At 37.1% G+C, this 16,001-nt stretch overlaps 1 pseudogene; it reads right to left on the bottom strand.

The window, feature by feature from the left end:
• Positions 1-16,001, bottom strand: part of LOC132321902 (brefeldin A-inhibited guanine nucleotide-exchange protein 2-like) — a 36,858-nt pseudogene that overhangs the window by 10,714 nt on the left and 10,143 nt on the right.

The following is a 16,001-nucleotide window of genomic DNA, read 5'->3' as shown; positions in this document are numbered from 1 at the left end:
AGTAGGACTAAAGCAAGCTAACAGAAATTTCAGTGCATCACACCTGTTTTTCTTCATAATATGCTCAAAAGGCCTTAGGAAGTCTTTCTGGAAACGAAAGTTGGCTAACTCTCCCTTTTCAAGAAATTTCATTGACAGCTGCCTTAATGAGTCTACTGCAAAGATGGCAACATCTTCATTAGGGTTACATCCAACCTAGAAGAAAAGCATATTTTCAAACCCTTACTCATATAAGTAATACGTTAGCTGGTAACAAATTCATGGTTCAAGTTTCATGTCAGTCCCTTAAAAATCGCTAGCATGTTCTAGTTTTCAGGTATTTAGAAGATAGGGGGTTACTTGCAGAGAGGGCTTTCTCAGTCATTTGATCCAACCAAACAAACCCATGGATTTTGTATGCAACAAGTGCAGAACTATAATAGCCAGCTAGACACTATAAAAAAAATAATAAAAATCTTAGGTTAAAAGACCCCCACCCAAACATGGTCCAGTCTCATAAGGAAAATAACTTTGTTGTTCCAGGACCATCTGTATATATTTTAGAGGAAAACTAACTTAGCATTTGATCAGAAAGATAAGACAATGGCATGAAGAAAAATTTCAAATACAAAATTATATAATGAAGTTATTAAAGATCATTCCCATAAACATTTCCATTTCTATTTATATACTTTAGATTTTTAAATAGGTTTTTCCTTTAGTCACCTGCTATTCATGCATGTTCTGTAACTTGATTTTACAAAATACCTTATTGAAGTGATCTCCAATCACGTGCCAAATCCTTGACCACTGCAGCCTAATGCGATTCATGTTGTAATACGATATCTCCACTATCTTCTGCAGGCTGAACATGCGTGGATGGTGTGGGGAAGCCAGCTCATCCATGGAAACAGCACACAGCCATCGGACAAAGTCAACTGAACATTAAAACACGCTACTGTAAGTTCAGGATGTTACGTTGCAAGAGTTCCTGTAACCCACCAAATGGTCAGCGTACATACCTATTGCATTTCCATCCAGCCTAGTTGATCCTGTAAATATCCTACAGAACAAAGAAGTAAGTTGCAGTTTTAGCTGCGCATCCACAAGAGTCAATCACATCTTCATGCTGTAGGCAAATGTCAACACATGTCCTGGAGGTACTTTACAGTCCCCACACCATGAACTCTGCAACTGTTTCATTCTTACTCCTTGGCAGCAGTTCATGTGCTTCTCCCAGTCTAAGCATTCTCTTCCCTGCTACAAGTCACAGTCTACTATGCTCCTTCCCTACTGCAGGAAACAGGCACAGGCTCACGTTGTTATCCAGAGCAAGTAGTGCTGGAACACTCATTTGGGTGACAGTGTGTTAAATTTCACAGGGAGAATAAAGAGACATTAAGAAAGCTTTGCTGCAGGACTTTACTGGATGCCAGCCACCTGCTTGATCTTTACACAGTTCAAGAACACTGTAAGTCGTGGCCATCAAAACAGCAGAAGGACTATGGATGCACCATTGTCCCTTCTGCCCCTTCAGTTTTTCAGAGTTTTGAGAGGACTTCAGACCACCAGATGGTGGTTCATACAGAACACTGGTAAGTGGAGAATGTTCCCAAAGCTTTTAGACTTTGACGTGTTAATAGACACATTTATGTTACAATAAATACAAGTCTGAATGTATGATTCTACAGACTTGCCCAATAGTTTCAATAATTATAAAGAACTCCCCTTCCAACACATGGTTTATGATAGAAGCATCTCTTTAGACAACACTTTAGAAGGACAGATGAGAAAGATAATGATTTGGACAAGAATGTAGTGACTAATGAATAAAGAGCTGAAGAACAGCAACTAAAGAAATGCTGAAATACTGAAGTTTACAAGACCAAAAGAAAATCGCATCATTTAACAGAATAAGGGCATTTATTCATTTTGGATACCTGTCCTGTTCAGGCTAAATCAAAAGAAAAAAGAGAAAAAAAAGGAGACCCAAATACACGGAATACACACACATAAGTAAAAGACAATTATCAGACAGATTTGTAAAACAAAAATAGCTAAATACTGTAACACCAACCTAATTCTGGTCTTCACTGGCTTACTCCAAAGAAAAGGCAGAAAAACACATGCATACACACAGTGTCCCTTCTCACAATACACTACATTAGTCATACTGCTATTTAATGACAGTCTTTCTTTTGTGAATATTACATGCCTAAAGAGAGAAACTTATTGGGTCCAGAGAAAGCATCTAAGTATCAGCATCTTTCTCACAAGAGAAATAGGCTTCAAGAACAAAAGTCCCTGTCAGAGTCTGCAAATAAAGTGAGGATGGTCAGTAACTTCAAGTCACATTTTCCCTAGAAAGAGATTATATTCTCAGTACCTGTCTACTGCTACCACTACACTCTGCGAACTGGTCTCTCCCACAGACTCTTGAATGCTTGCCATATGGCGTTTATCAGCTCCGCTTCCAACAAGGTTACCTGCAATAAAAGCCATTTAAAACCAGTATTTAGCATCATGAAATCGTGGCTTTATATTAACCTTAACTTTATACAAGTAGGCAAAGAAAAGTGACTACTGCTTCCAATTAGCTTGTAATTTACATGGAGCAGATGGTGCCTTTGCCAGACTGGTACAAAATTAAACATCCAGTAACAAGTATGTTTTTTTTTTTCCTTAGGGCATTGTGTTTTGACCATCATGTTTATTAAGTTAAGATGATTTAATGCTGTTAATAAAAATTGGAAATGATAAAATATTTTTTTAAAATATTAACTCTAAGTCAGATACAAACAGTTAATGCCGGGCACAGTTCAGTTATATTCAACATGATCATTATGTATAGCATGAACTCCAGAGCATGTTCAAATTAGAAGGTTTCCTTGATGGTTTTCCAAAGATTAAGGCAACTTGTCTTGTCCCTCTAATTTACAGCTTAAAATCTAAGGTTTGGTTTTTTTGCACATAATGCAGGAACAATAGGAACTGGAACGGCAAGCCCAACATGCAGAGATAAGAAATTCCATTGGAAAACCAATTATCAATCATTGAAGCCATTTATCTTTAGGAACTAATATATGTTTATGTTTTTACTATTAAAAACAAAGTGTAAAAAGAAAGAACTAATAATACTGGTAACAAAACCATGACTTAGTAAGTACGGTAAAACAGTTTTGACAACAACACGTTCCAGCAAATAAATCTGGAGGAGTTTTGTTAAATAGCTTAACCCAATTAGTAAGTTAGAACATATTTGTTAATTACTAATACATCTTGAAATATACAATTCAATTTTTTTTAGTTTCATTAATCCAATACAGCTTCCCCTGGAATCAAGTAAATATATTTTAATAATTTATAACATTGTGCTTTCTTAGCCATCATACTTCACTTACATGTGCACCTCTGAAGTCCAAGATTATTAATCTTACCTAATCCCAGGCCCATAAACTCCTCCCCTCCAGATGCATAGCCTTTAATGCTTCCTTCCCTTTCACGCCCAGAGCCAGATAAATACCGAGTTTTCACCCCAGTTCCTATAAGTTGTGCTAGTTCCAGCTGGCTAATACATTTCAAGATCTAAAACCAAAAGATGTTTAAACATTGTGTTACTGGATACCATTACATTTTTATTCTTAACATATAAATATATTTAATATTTATAACGTTCCCACGTTCTCTAACCTTTAAAACAACTTTGACAACAATAACAGTTTTGATGTAGCTGAAACATTACTAATACAACTGGAAATACAGTTCAGTGATTCATTCAAGATCACCAGCTGCCACGAATCATTCTAACATGAGAAAAAATAAACAGTACCCAAAAATCTAACTTGGATCTCTAACTACTAGAGGGAACCTTTTTATTACTTCTCACAGCATCAACCTTCAAAACTACAAACAACTGGAGCAGATCTTTTAGAGAGTTCATTGTCCCAGAGAGATGAAAAGACTGGAATATTGCAGCTACCACTTTGAGTAACAATGTTCCAACATAGACAGTGAAAATGCCAAAATTGTGCCTTGCCATCAGCACAAAATTGACTATCTCTTCTTTCTTACTCCCCCACTGCAACGTCCCTTGGACTGGCACAAGCATTTGTGAGGGTATGCTGTAAGCCAGGTCCAAGTAATTTGTCAGTTAGAGTACCTTTTGGCACATATTATCATGTACCCAAAGACTATTGCCAGAGAGCATAATGCAGCAGGAATGCCCCTTTTAGCAACACCACAGATTTAGATCTGATTAAAGAACTCCTGGAAAATATGCTTTCAGAAAATACCCATGATCCTGACAGCCTACGCTTAACTATCGCCCACCAACTTATTTTAGCCCTAATTTTTCATGTGATCGTGGTATAAATGTTGCCAAACACTGCACAGACAAGTCTGGCCCTGTGAGCTAGAATATTTTTGTTTACATGAACAAGAACGCAACAGTTTCTGTGCAGAATTCTCTGAAGTCAAATGAGATTTCAATATGTTTTTAATTCCGTATCAAAAGCACCTACAAAAATTACAATACTGGTTACACAGTGTCTATAGGGTCTGCCAAAAAATGCAGTGCATTATTTTATATATATACATACATACATACACACAGACATAAAAATCTCCACTTGCATCCACATTTTAAACAGGGTTCTGACACATGCTAGAAGCTAAATGCAGTTACTAAAGACTGAAAGTAGCAGAAGAACAAAATCCTGCAAGTTTTCAGAGGATAATGCAGTTGCACTATTTAAACGAATCAAGTTTTTACCTCATGCCAAGAGTTCCCAAGATAGTTGCCATCTGTGTGAGCAACTGTAATAAGTGTCTTAATGGTATCTATGTTCTTCTGTTTCATTTCTGTAATACTGGAACTGGCAGTCAACAAGGAAAAACGAGCAAGGGCCTGTACATAAGCATCTCGTTCAAGCTACAAGACAGAGAAACAAGCATCGTAATGAAGTCCCTGAAGAGCTAGAGAAAGCTACTTGCCCAGCATGCCTACACTATTTTCCTTCCATGTATAGTTGGCACTATTAGAGCACTTTCCAGCTGAAGGAGAGTAGGAGGCATGTTAGGAAACACTCTTATTAGAAGACTCAGCAATAAAAGGAAACCAGAATTGAAGAAAAGCTTGACAATATCAAGATGTTAAACTGAACTAAAGACAAGATGGCAATATTTTATTTTACCATTTCAAGAAAGTAGATGAGATGCTTCATTTTCTAAGTAGTCTGTAATTCTTCACCTCCCTCCCAGAGCCTACACTGCCCTTAGCAAGCCCCATGCTACGTCTTATACAAACCTGCATTCCAAAGATACAGGCTATTCTAATTGCACATCGTATTCCTTCCAAACAAAGGGATGCAACTTCTGTGTCATCACCGTTCTGCAAGCCAACACTGTAAGCTGCCAGCAATGGAGTCCATACAAGCTAAAGAAAGGAAGAAACTAAGTTCAGAAGTCTGTTACGATTTTAGCCCAAAACACTAGGTAACTGAAACCAAATATATCCAAAGAGTCCACCTGTTGCATTACCTAACTCTTCAGAGTAATTTTCCCTTTTTCCATGCTTAAAACTTTTAACAATGAGGAGACAAAGAGAACTTCACACTTACTTTGAACATGGGTCTGACATGATCCAGGTGAGTGGCACTAGTAAAAGGAGCCTTTGCGTGGCTTACGGCCTCCATGAGGGCTTTAGCTGTTTTAGCCATTTGTTCCATCTCCAAGTTGTACAACAACCTCCGCTGCTTCTCATTAGCTACACCTAAGGGGAACACCACACAGTTGCATTGTTTTCTTTTTTATAGGAACATATTCCACATCTTCGCGTTGAGCATCACAAAATATTAAATAAAGGTACTGCAAATGAAATCTAAAGATAAAAATCTTCCAGAACATTAGAATTCAGGAGGCTATCATAGGTTGCAAGCAAGGAACTCCAGCACTAAGACCCACACCCCAACTTAAGACTTTATTCTATACAAAATAACTAATTTAGCCCTTTACTTATGCCACATGTTATGACCTATTCACTGGAAGTCAAAGCAGCATACTCTATTAAGTCACTTTGCCTGTAAAAATGGATGGAAAATCCTTCATGTTCTCAGGCTGACATCCTCAAAACAAAACTAGCCCTCACCAACTTGATAAATTAATAACTTACTGTTTCTTTATCCTTATACTAAAGGTTGCAACTTCAATTTTCAGGCAAATCAATTTTGTTCCTATTTTGATCTAGGAAACTTGCAAATAGCACGGAAAACGCTGAAAACACCCCCACTGTGCTGAAGATTGAGAATTCACTAATTTAATTCAAATTAATACCAGCTATTCTGAGTAAAAGCAGAGTACAGCTGGGGATACTGGTTTCTAGTGTGCACTACACACAGAAGTCCTCATTTGGTCTAAATGAGGATAGGTGACTATAGATCATGACAAACTCTCTGATCTCTCTCTTTTTCAAACATTATCACAAGGACTGTGGCATTTACCAGCCTCTGAACTATGGCATGCTACTTGATAGGGTGACAAAACATAAACCAACCCAAAACAAAAACCCACCTGTTGTTTAGCACATAAACCCAAGAATTTAACTTGAAAAGTAAGTGCCACCTTCAGTTATTCTACTATTTTCCCCCCACACTTCTGTTTCAAAAAATCCAAAATCTAGTTTCCAGTGCTGCTCTGCAATGGTGCCAGATGCACTTACACAGCTATGTTTCCATCACAGAAGTATCAGTATTAAGTAATAACTGAGCCAGTTTCATTCCAAATATCTATATTAGCGATTCTAAATGTAATTCATGAATTGCACAAAGATGTTTTCAAAAAGGGATCTGAACTCCACTATTCCATCCTGAAAGTTACTGCAATAGTTCAAGAGCACTGTGGTCTTTCCAGTTTCTAGTTCCTTCTTACTTGGTTTACTACACTTGGTTGCAATTGCATATTCTTTTGTCTCCTTCATTGCCATTTTCTTTCCTTCTATTTCTTCATAGATTGTGGATAAATACTCTACTGGCAGGTCTTTACTGTCATTGATTCCTCGATTCATTTTAATGTATTGCTCCTTTGTCATTTTATTCTTTACCTGTAAAAAAGAATGGAAGTTGGGTATCAGATTTTGAATGCAAGTTCCAGGGAACTTTGAACTTCTACAAGTTTGGGTTTTTAATTTATACCTGTGGACTGTGCAAGTCTGTAGTCAGCATTATAATAAGAGTACGCCAAAACATAGGCGGTGTCAGCACTAGCAAATAGTGTTTGCCTAAGGGAGGAAAAAAAAACAAAACAGGCTTTTAGAGCCCTAATTCCTCAATCCGTTAGCTCTATTTCTACATGCAAGAAAAATACCCAGAAGGGCTATGCATTCAACTAAAGAGCTAACAGAGCCTGAAATTATTTAGAAGCGCATGAAGCCCCAAGTGTTTTAAAATGCAAAGAAAAAGGGAAAGAGTATAAAAGCATCTTCTTCTCAATGTTGAAAACTAGCAATGACCGGAACTTTCAAGTACATTCCCAAAAAATTATACGTTATCCTTCTTTGGGTAATCCTACAAAAGCTAAAGAACACCTTATTTTTTACTCCCAGGGTTTCATGAAGAATTATACAAAACCAACCCAGTGATGCACCAACAGGACTAAGGAATGGGAATGAATTAAGCCTTAACACCTAGCTAAACTTCACTGCTAGTTAATTGCATTAGAAACAATAGCAACACTGCCTGCTTGATGTCAACTAACATATACATGTTTTGTTCAACATCTAATGGGCAAGCAAAAACACATGTAACATCTTATTAGCTATTTATGCCATGTATGTTTAATTTTAGCAATTGCTACTGCTTATTACTGTTGTTTACACTTGACTGATCTACATTTGTTTAAAAACAGAACAGCTAATACAGAGACAATTTAACATACATTAGGGGCTTCCCTCTTCCAATAATTCCTTCTAGCAAGTATTTGGGATTTAATGAAATGTCAGCATCAGTATACTTTTCATCCAAAGTTTCCATTTTGCCTAGCTGCTGAAGAGGTTCAGCACCAATATTAGCAACGAGATCTGCTTCTCACACAAGCCTGTAGAAGTTCCTGACCTGATATGAGTGTGAGTTGCACCTTGTCCCTAAGGGCCACAAACTACACTGCCATTCTTCAAGCACTTATCCAATACAAGGTTTTGAATTACCGTTGGTTGCATTCAATATATCTAGCAGCAAACTTCTCCATTAATCTATCAATCTTCTGGGCTTCACCTGGCAGACGAAAACCTTCCAGGAATATACGTAGAGCAGAGACAAAGTCTTTTCCACAGAAATCAAGCTGGTCTACATAGGCATACATCACTTCCTTGTTAAACTTGTTGCTTTCCCCCAAGAAATTCCCCTACTTGAGTCTAAAAACACAAGAGACAGTTATTACTGTGTAATCCAACTGCCAGATTTGCAAGACAGTTTATAGTACAAGAATTGCACAGCTGTCACTTTTGTAAGACTGATATACTTCACTGAGCAGGCAGAGCAACCATTAGAAGGATAAGAAACCAGTCTCATTAGAAAATGCCTTTAGTCTGCATATTCTTGCTTCCCTCACTCCCCAAAGCGAGATCTGCATTACTGTAGAGCCAAAGAAAGCTGAATTGTGCCCAATTTCACATGTAGTGGAGAATGCTTTGCCACTGCAGTAACATGATATTCCTTTGCTGGCAAGATACTGTTAATGCAAATAAAACGCATGTTCCCACTTACGGGAAAATCCCTTCAGCACTTTATTGTAAACACAGCTACTTTACTAAAAAGCCTGGGACAGCAAGTAAATGAAAAGTAGCATTGGTATTAAGTACCTTCATTAGAACCCTTGCACTTTCAGTTATCTATTAATGAAATATGAATTAAAGAGAGCGTGCACACAGACATCAGAAGACAGGGGAGAAGATGATAGAGGCAAGAGTATTAATTATCTTATAATACATGTAGTCTTACAGAACAGAGGCGCTCTTCTTGGTGCAAAAATTGTGCAATGTCCTCTGCTGTAGTGCCAAGCATTCCCTGCTCCTGTAGATACTGTATTCCTCTCTTTGGTTTTTTATTAAACCTACTCAGACAAAAACATGGGGAAACTGAGACATACAACTGGAAAATATCATAGCCTATAGAATTTCAGTTTTACAGAGCCCTTCTAAACCAAAGATTCTGTGCTGTAGCTCTATGTCTTTTTTCCAACTAGAAAAGAGTAGAGTCAAAGAACATGCAAAAAATGTTTTAACTATATCACACCATAGGCTACATCTCAAAAGGTACATTCAGTTGCTGATAAGCTTAAAAGTTATTGCTGGAAAAACTCACTTAAAAACTGACCCTTTTGAAATATTAAAAATTAGAGAGTTTCCATGAAACGTTAAAAATTTTGCTGTTAAAGACCTTTTTATAGCATTTACAGACATAACGATCTTCAAATTAATGAAAAAGTAGTAAATGGACAATGATTTAATTCTCCAAAAACTCTATTTCAACAAAAGACAACAAATGGTTTAAGAGCTGTAAGACAACACTAAGCCTGCCTGCTCAAATCAATTTCTCTCTAGGTGTACACACACTTTCCTCTCTTGTGCAGTTGAACCAACACAAAGGAAAGCTGTGAAACCACCCTCCTCTCCATCCAAGATTTTACTGAATTCCTTTTAACTACTACAGCCTCCAGCATTAGCTCTTGAGAACAGCAGGCAAGAGTCTTCAGCATTAAGATCAATTTGTAAGTGTCCCTGCAGGTTTGACTGTGTAAGACCATAACTAACAATATGGTTGTACTCATAGTTTTTTTTACTAGTGAAATTTTCCTGTCATACTGGACTTACAGTTCTATCCCATGTTCAATCATTTCCTTTTGTTGCTTCATGACTTCAAATTGCTCAGGATCATCTGGGACAGCAGTCTGGGTACCAACACTTCCAACTCCTGATGACACAGTGGAGTCCAAGGAACTGACACTACTCCGTCTCCCTCCACTCTCAAGGCATTTACCTTCAGCCATTTCCTGTTCAGATGGTTTATATGAACCTATTTATAAAGAAGGCAGGACTTAAAGTTATCCTGTTCAGTCAAAAGCTTTTAGTTGTAAAATTTTAGTAGAAATTTATGAGTCAATATTCATGTTTTACCATGTATACTTTTTGACAGTCTACACTACATGAAGATGCTGTATCGATGCAATTCTAAAATAATCATTCAAAAGACAGAAGAGCAGCAGAAGCTATGGAGAAATTATTGCACTTCAACTTAGTAACTGCAAGATTTGCCACGTCTTGTTCTATACAAGCCAGCTTTTATACTGTAGACAATGTCCCGGCTAAAGCTCTTAAAAGAGAACCTGGTTATTTGAACCAGACACCTGGAGAGTAGGTTCCTGCAACAACATTAACAATTGTTTGTAAATACGTCATTTGTATTAAAAAAATTGTTATGTAAAAACCTAGCATCAACACTTCCAAATAGCTTCTAAACACTGAATAAATACAAGGACAAACTTATTAAACGAATTAGTCTCTCCATAAGGAAACAACCTTACCCAAGCTAGCCTGATGATTGGGGTTCACATAAAGGTCTTTGCTCCATTCTACCATACATTTTAAAATAGAAACCAAACATTCAAGTCCTTTTTTCCTCAGGCTTAGTTCCTAAAAAAAAAAAAAAACACCAAACACAAAACCAACCAGAAACAAACACCAAAACCACAAACCAATATATGTATATCTACAAGTTTTTAGAAGGAAGGCATTACATCACACCATTCAAATCTTAAAGTTCGTCAGTTTGGGGAAGTCTATTGGTTATACAAAGTTTCTGCCCCTTGACTACTTAGGTTGGATACATCCAGGCCAAGGGCAACCATAACCAGACAGACAACAGAAGACATTCCAGCTGCTTTAAGCAGATTGTCTATTGACAACTGATGAGTACAACCAAGGGGCAATATACACCAAATCCTAAATGCAGCTTTGTTGTATGAATGATTATGACCATCCAGTAAGCCTCTACAGTGTCAGATCTCTCCACAAGCAAGACAAGTGTCTCGCTACCTCAGGTGTACAGTAAACAGTTCTATTCAAAGTCTGAAACAAAGGTCTCCTGGTTTTCACTTCCATTTTCTGGTCAAAGGACCACAGGGGAAAAAAAGAAAACAAAAAACCAACAATCAAGCAAGCATTGATACAATTCTAATCGAAGGTGTGAGGTGCACTCAGCTCTGACACCAACACTGGCACCAAGTTCACTTCAGCCCTGAAAGCCATTAGGCTGGGCTAGAAAAACAGTGCTATAGGCAAGGCCAAATGTCAGAAATACATGCTCTTACTGAAAGCAGTCTATACTTTACTCTCCCTCTAAGGACTGGGAAAGTACAATTTTAAAAATAAAATACTTGTGGTGGAGATAGGGCATAAAAAATTTGCAAAGCAAACACAAGACAAAGGTACTGCTGGTTCATAAGTCCCAGAAGGAAAGCCACTTGAGTAAGGCAGAGGAAAGCTCATTTGATTCTCTCTTCCATGGCAGCCCAACAGAAGAGCCCAGAGCAAGCCTCGTGTCACAACGCAAAAATGCGGCAAAATCACAAAGTAAATTAATCGTACTGCTTCAGCATCCAACTGCAAATGAGCTAACTAATAAAAAGTAAGTAACATCAGTAGGTTACAAACAATATGAATTATCAATAACTATGCAGAGACAGCACCATTTATGAAAAAATAGTACCTTATCTTCAAGGCTGTTTTTCTTACCTGTAAAGGCGTCATTCCCAACTCATGCCCACTTCCTCCCTGTGCGATTTTGGACAAATCATTTACAAGGCGTTCAAATATATTAGCAGCGTTTAAATCACAGTCATAGTTAACATAAATATCCACTACACACTGGGCATCTTGAAAATAAAAGAAAGTGCAAGTATTAGGATTCAGTGCAACAGCATTTTTAAAAAGAATCAGCCAGTTGAAGGAGGCAATGGGGATGAGTCCAGACATTTAACCTAAGCACTATGGGATCAAATTCAATTTTTCACACTTAAACATTGTACGTGGCATTTGTCTTCAGAATCATTTTCATCTGCTGCCAGAGGAAGTGACTGCTTTTCACAATAATGGAAATACCTGCACAAATTCTTGTTAAAGTCTGAATCACCATCCATTTGTGTTCAAAGGAGCTTGAAGAAGTCTCTAGAATATTCAGGAAGATCTCTTTGAAGAACACCTGTAAAATAAATGAGGTAAAGGACCTGATGATCTGAAACTTACTAGAACCATATCAAACGTACAAATTAATTTCTATTCAATAATTTCTCTTGAAGAATATAATCTCATGCATATTAGCATTTGAACACAGTAGAAATATACTAGTTTAGTAAGCAGACAAAACTAAGACATTAAGTTCCAGCTGTCTTTTTATCATTGCAGTATTTTTATTTGATAAGTACAGCATCATCCAAATGATAGATAAAAAGTCTCTCACCTCAATCTGCATCTTTAAATGGGTCTTAAAATTCGAAAGCAGAGTGAGAAAGATGGCAAGCGAGAGCTCAAATACATCAGGAACAGAAGATACTCCATTTTTAGATAATGCTACACAAAGATATTGCTTGATTGCGTTGATGAACATTTCATGTGTCCTGAAAACTGGCCCAGCATTCTGCAGTACTGAGAGAAGAAGCTGGAGAGACACTATCTTAGAACGCAATTCATGGGATCTAGAAAAAAATTCAACATTATTTATATTTTTATTGTATTTCTGAATACATACTTCTATTCAACATGAGCACTATAGCATTTTTTCCATGTCAGGAAGAAATGACTGCTATTCCAATTCATTTCGACACGGGGAGCAGAAGGGGTAGAAATCAGCCTGGAAGTGATTTTGGACAACATCTACCATCTTAACTTGGATATTTTCCAGGAGTATTAACATCTTCGATTAGGATATTAAATGCAACTCGGTGCTACTAAGAAGCATTTTGCCACTCCCCCATCTAAAGCTTCACAAATACTATAGTCAAGGCCACTTCAACCAATAAGATTAATAAGCCCATTACAGAAAAAAAACCCCAAACCCCTCAAGTATTACATTTTTGATAATTTGAAGTAAGTTTTAACCCTAGATTCATCAAGCTAATGAAACAAGGGCCTGACAGGTGAATTTTGAATACCTGCTTTACTCTACAGCAGCTACTTAACTGTCTCCAAAAGCTACCTGAAGAAGACAGTGTAATAAATACAATCTCATTACTTGGGATCTGGTGGTCCATCACCAAGTGGTTTCATGGACAGCTTGCACAATGACCTGAACACAAGGAAAGCACCCTTTTGTAGAACATGGGAAAATTTGGCAGCAGCTTGATGTCCAGATACATCTGTTTCCTTGAGAGCAAGAAAGGCAACATTAGATCCTTAGTGAGACAAAGGAACAGAGTAATTAGGAAGATTCCACAGCTCCTCTGAGAATTAGCTACAGATTAAAAGAACAGTACATTTGGCAAAGTTCAAACTAAACCTGAACAGGACTACAAGTGATCTGGATCTTTTCACACATGTTGACTGACTCCTCCCTTCCTCCCCTACCCTGTATTAAAATACAACTATCATAATAAATTTTAGAACAGTTGTTTTCAATATCTACTTAAATTGCAGTTGCTGCTTTGTTTTCAAACCTGAGCAGGACACATACATTAAAGCTTCTGTCCCTTCCTTCCCCAAAATCCCACTGTATTAGTTGGCACAGTAAAAACATTTCTCCTTTCCTAAATATACATTAGCATCCAGTGAAGTTATTTACCAGATTATCAGTGGAGGAAACAGATTGCCCATCGTCTGGTATCCCATTTGTTTGTACATTTTCGTTACTAGAGCCAGAAAGAGCAATATCTGCAGTCTCTAATGCAGGTAGAGCCTTAACTGTTTCTGTTATCTGCTTTTCTTCAGCCACTAAAGGGGAAAAAGGAAAACCGATTAAAGTCACCCATTGAGCTTTTTTATCCCATGACTTTGTGAAGCTCTACAGTCAAGTGGGACAGAAGCAGCACTGGTAAACTAGAAAGTTTCTCAGCTACCAGCAAAAGAATAATATTGTGAGACAATAAAAACCTGTTCTTACTGCCTTAGTAGGTGTTCTGGACAGATACTTAGTAACTAAAAATAACTCACTCCTGTGATTATAAAAGCATGGAAAAGTTTGGCAATACACATGCATCTGTTTTACTTTAGAAGATTCTGCTACCTTTCACAGCTGACTTGACCACATCTTCCAAGATGCCTTTAACCATTTCCTTTCCTCCATCAGTTGTTTCCTCTAATGAAACACACAAAGAGATAATTTTGATTTTAGTACTTTTGTTTAGGAAGATGATTAAAAGGAGAAACATGACCGAGGCAGAAGGGTTAAAAATGACAGATTTTCTTCAGTAGGTCTCCTCTAAAGCCATTTCCAAGAAGTCATGCAAAAATACTCACTGATGTTATTTCCATTGTTTAAATCAAAGCATTGGTATTTTTAATGCAGTGATTTTGTCATTTGTACTTATCAACTGTTAAAAACTTTTAGTTTTGGAATCTCCTACGTTCCTAATTTAGATACAGTATATGCTTATGATAAGGTCTTCATAATACACATTATTTTTACCACAGGAATTCAATTACCTCAAAGTGATTCTGTCACTCCCCACGTACCATGATTATTCTCTTCCTTTTCTTCCCCTTTACCAACCTAATCAAGTCAAATTCCATTATAATTCTATATACATAAACTTTATATATAGTTTTACTAGAATTCTAGGGAAAACATGAGCCTTTCTTCAACGGTTATAACGGTGCAGACAGAAGCCAAGGATGGCCTGTATACTCTGAATAACTACTGAGAAAATGCAAGCGTGATTTGAGCCAATAACCCCAGTCACTTCTCCCCAAAACAGCCTAAAAGAGAATTTTCCAACAGAAACTTTGTAACTGAAAGCAATAGACACAACCTATTCTTGTTCACCTGATGCTGAAAGAGTCAGATCCTGCTCCAACTTCACGTGTCCATTTTCTGCCCTCTCAGGCTCACCGTTCGTTAACTCCACACTTACAGGAGCACTGGCTTTGCCTTCCTGATAGCTGTGCTTCAGCTGACCCATTTTTGGAGACCTGGTCACCACTTGAATTGCAGGAGATTGGGATTTTTACTGATTTGTTTTTTCTACTTCTCTGGATTCTTGTATCTTAAAAAACCAATATGAAAAAGTTAATCTAAGGCACAAAACATGATAAGCGAAAACAGATTTCTATGATGACTGATGTTCCTTTGTGAATTCACATGTTAACAAGAAAGAAACAGTGAAAATATAATCACTTGGCCAGTCAAATTAAAAAGATGCGCTTCGAGCTTATTTTAAAAGCATCCCATCATTTGTTTATACAAAGCCATTTGGCAGAAACTACAATGTGAAACCTTGTTATGAGCAATAAGCTTCATATTTTATTTTTAATCAGTCAGTATGCTACACTGCAGGATTTGACAGTTTTTTTAAAAATTACAAATCGATATCCAACTACAATGACAGGCCCATAAAAATAATAAAGTTTTCTGTTCATTTGTCAAGCCTAAACATTTGAGATGAGCAAAAGTAATAGTTACATACAGCTCGATTTTCCATCCGTGTAAAAATGACATTTAACATCTGCGTGAGGGTAGCTTTGGCAGTTGTCTGATTAATAAGATTTTTACTGGCCAGATGGATGTTGTAACAGGTTCTAACAGTCTGAAGAATTGTTCCTTCATGAATTTCTATATACGGACATGTTACTGCAGTGAGGAGAGCCTGAAAAAGTCCATAACACAGTAAAAATGAAATCTGAGTAAGTAGGCAGCAATAAACTTCATGCAGATCTTCCATAATAATCAGTGGGTTTGTTATGAAACACATTAGCTGATTATAAGACATCATAAGGAACTTCTAGTTCTTATCATTTCTTTGACATTTCAAATCAAAGAAAGTTT

Source organism: Gavia stellata, unplaced genomic scaffold (genome assembly GCF_030936135.1).
Source record: "Gavia stellata isolate bGavSte3 unplaced genomic scaffold, bGavSte3.hap2 HAP2_SCAFFOLD_83, whole genome shotgun sequence".
Taxonomy (NCBI): domain Eukaryota; kingdom Metazoa; phylum Chordata; class Aves; order Gaviiformes; family Gaviidae; genus Gavia; species Gavia stellata.
The sequence above is the reverse complement of the archived record's forward strand: the minus strand, read 5'-3'. Positions and strand labels throughout refer to the sequence as shown.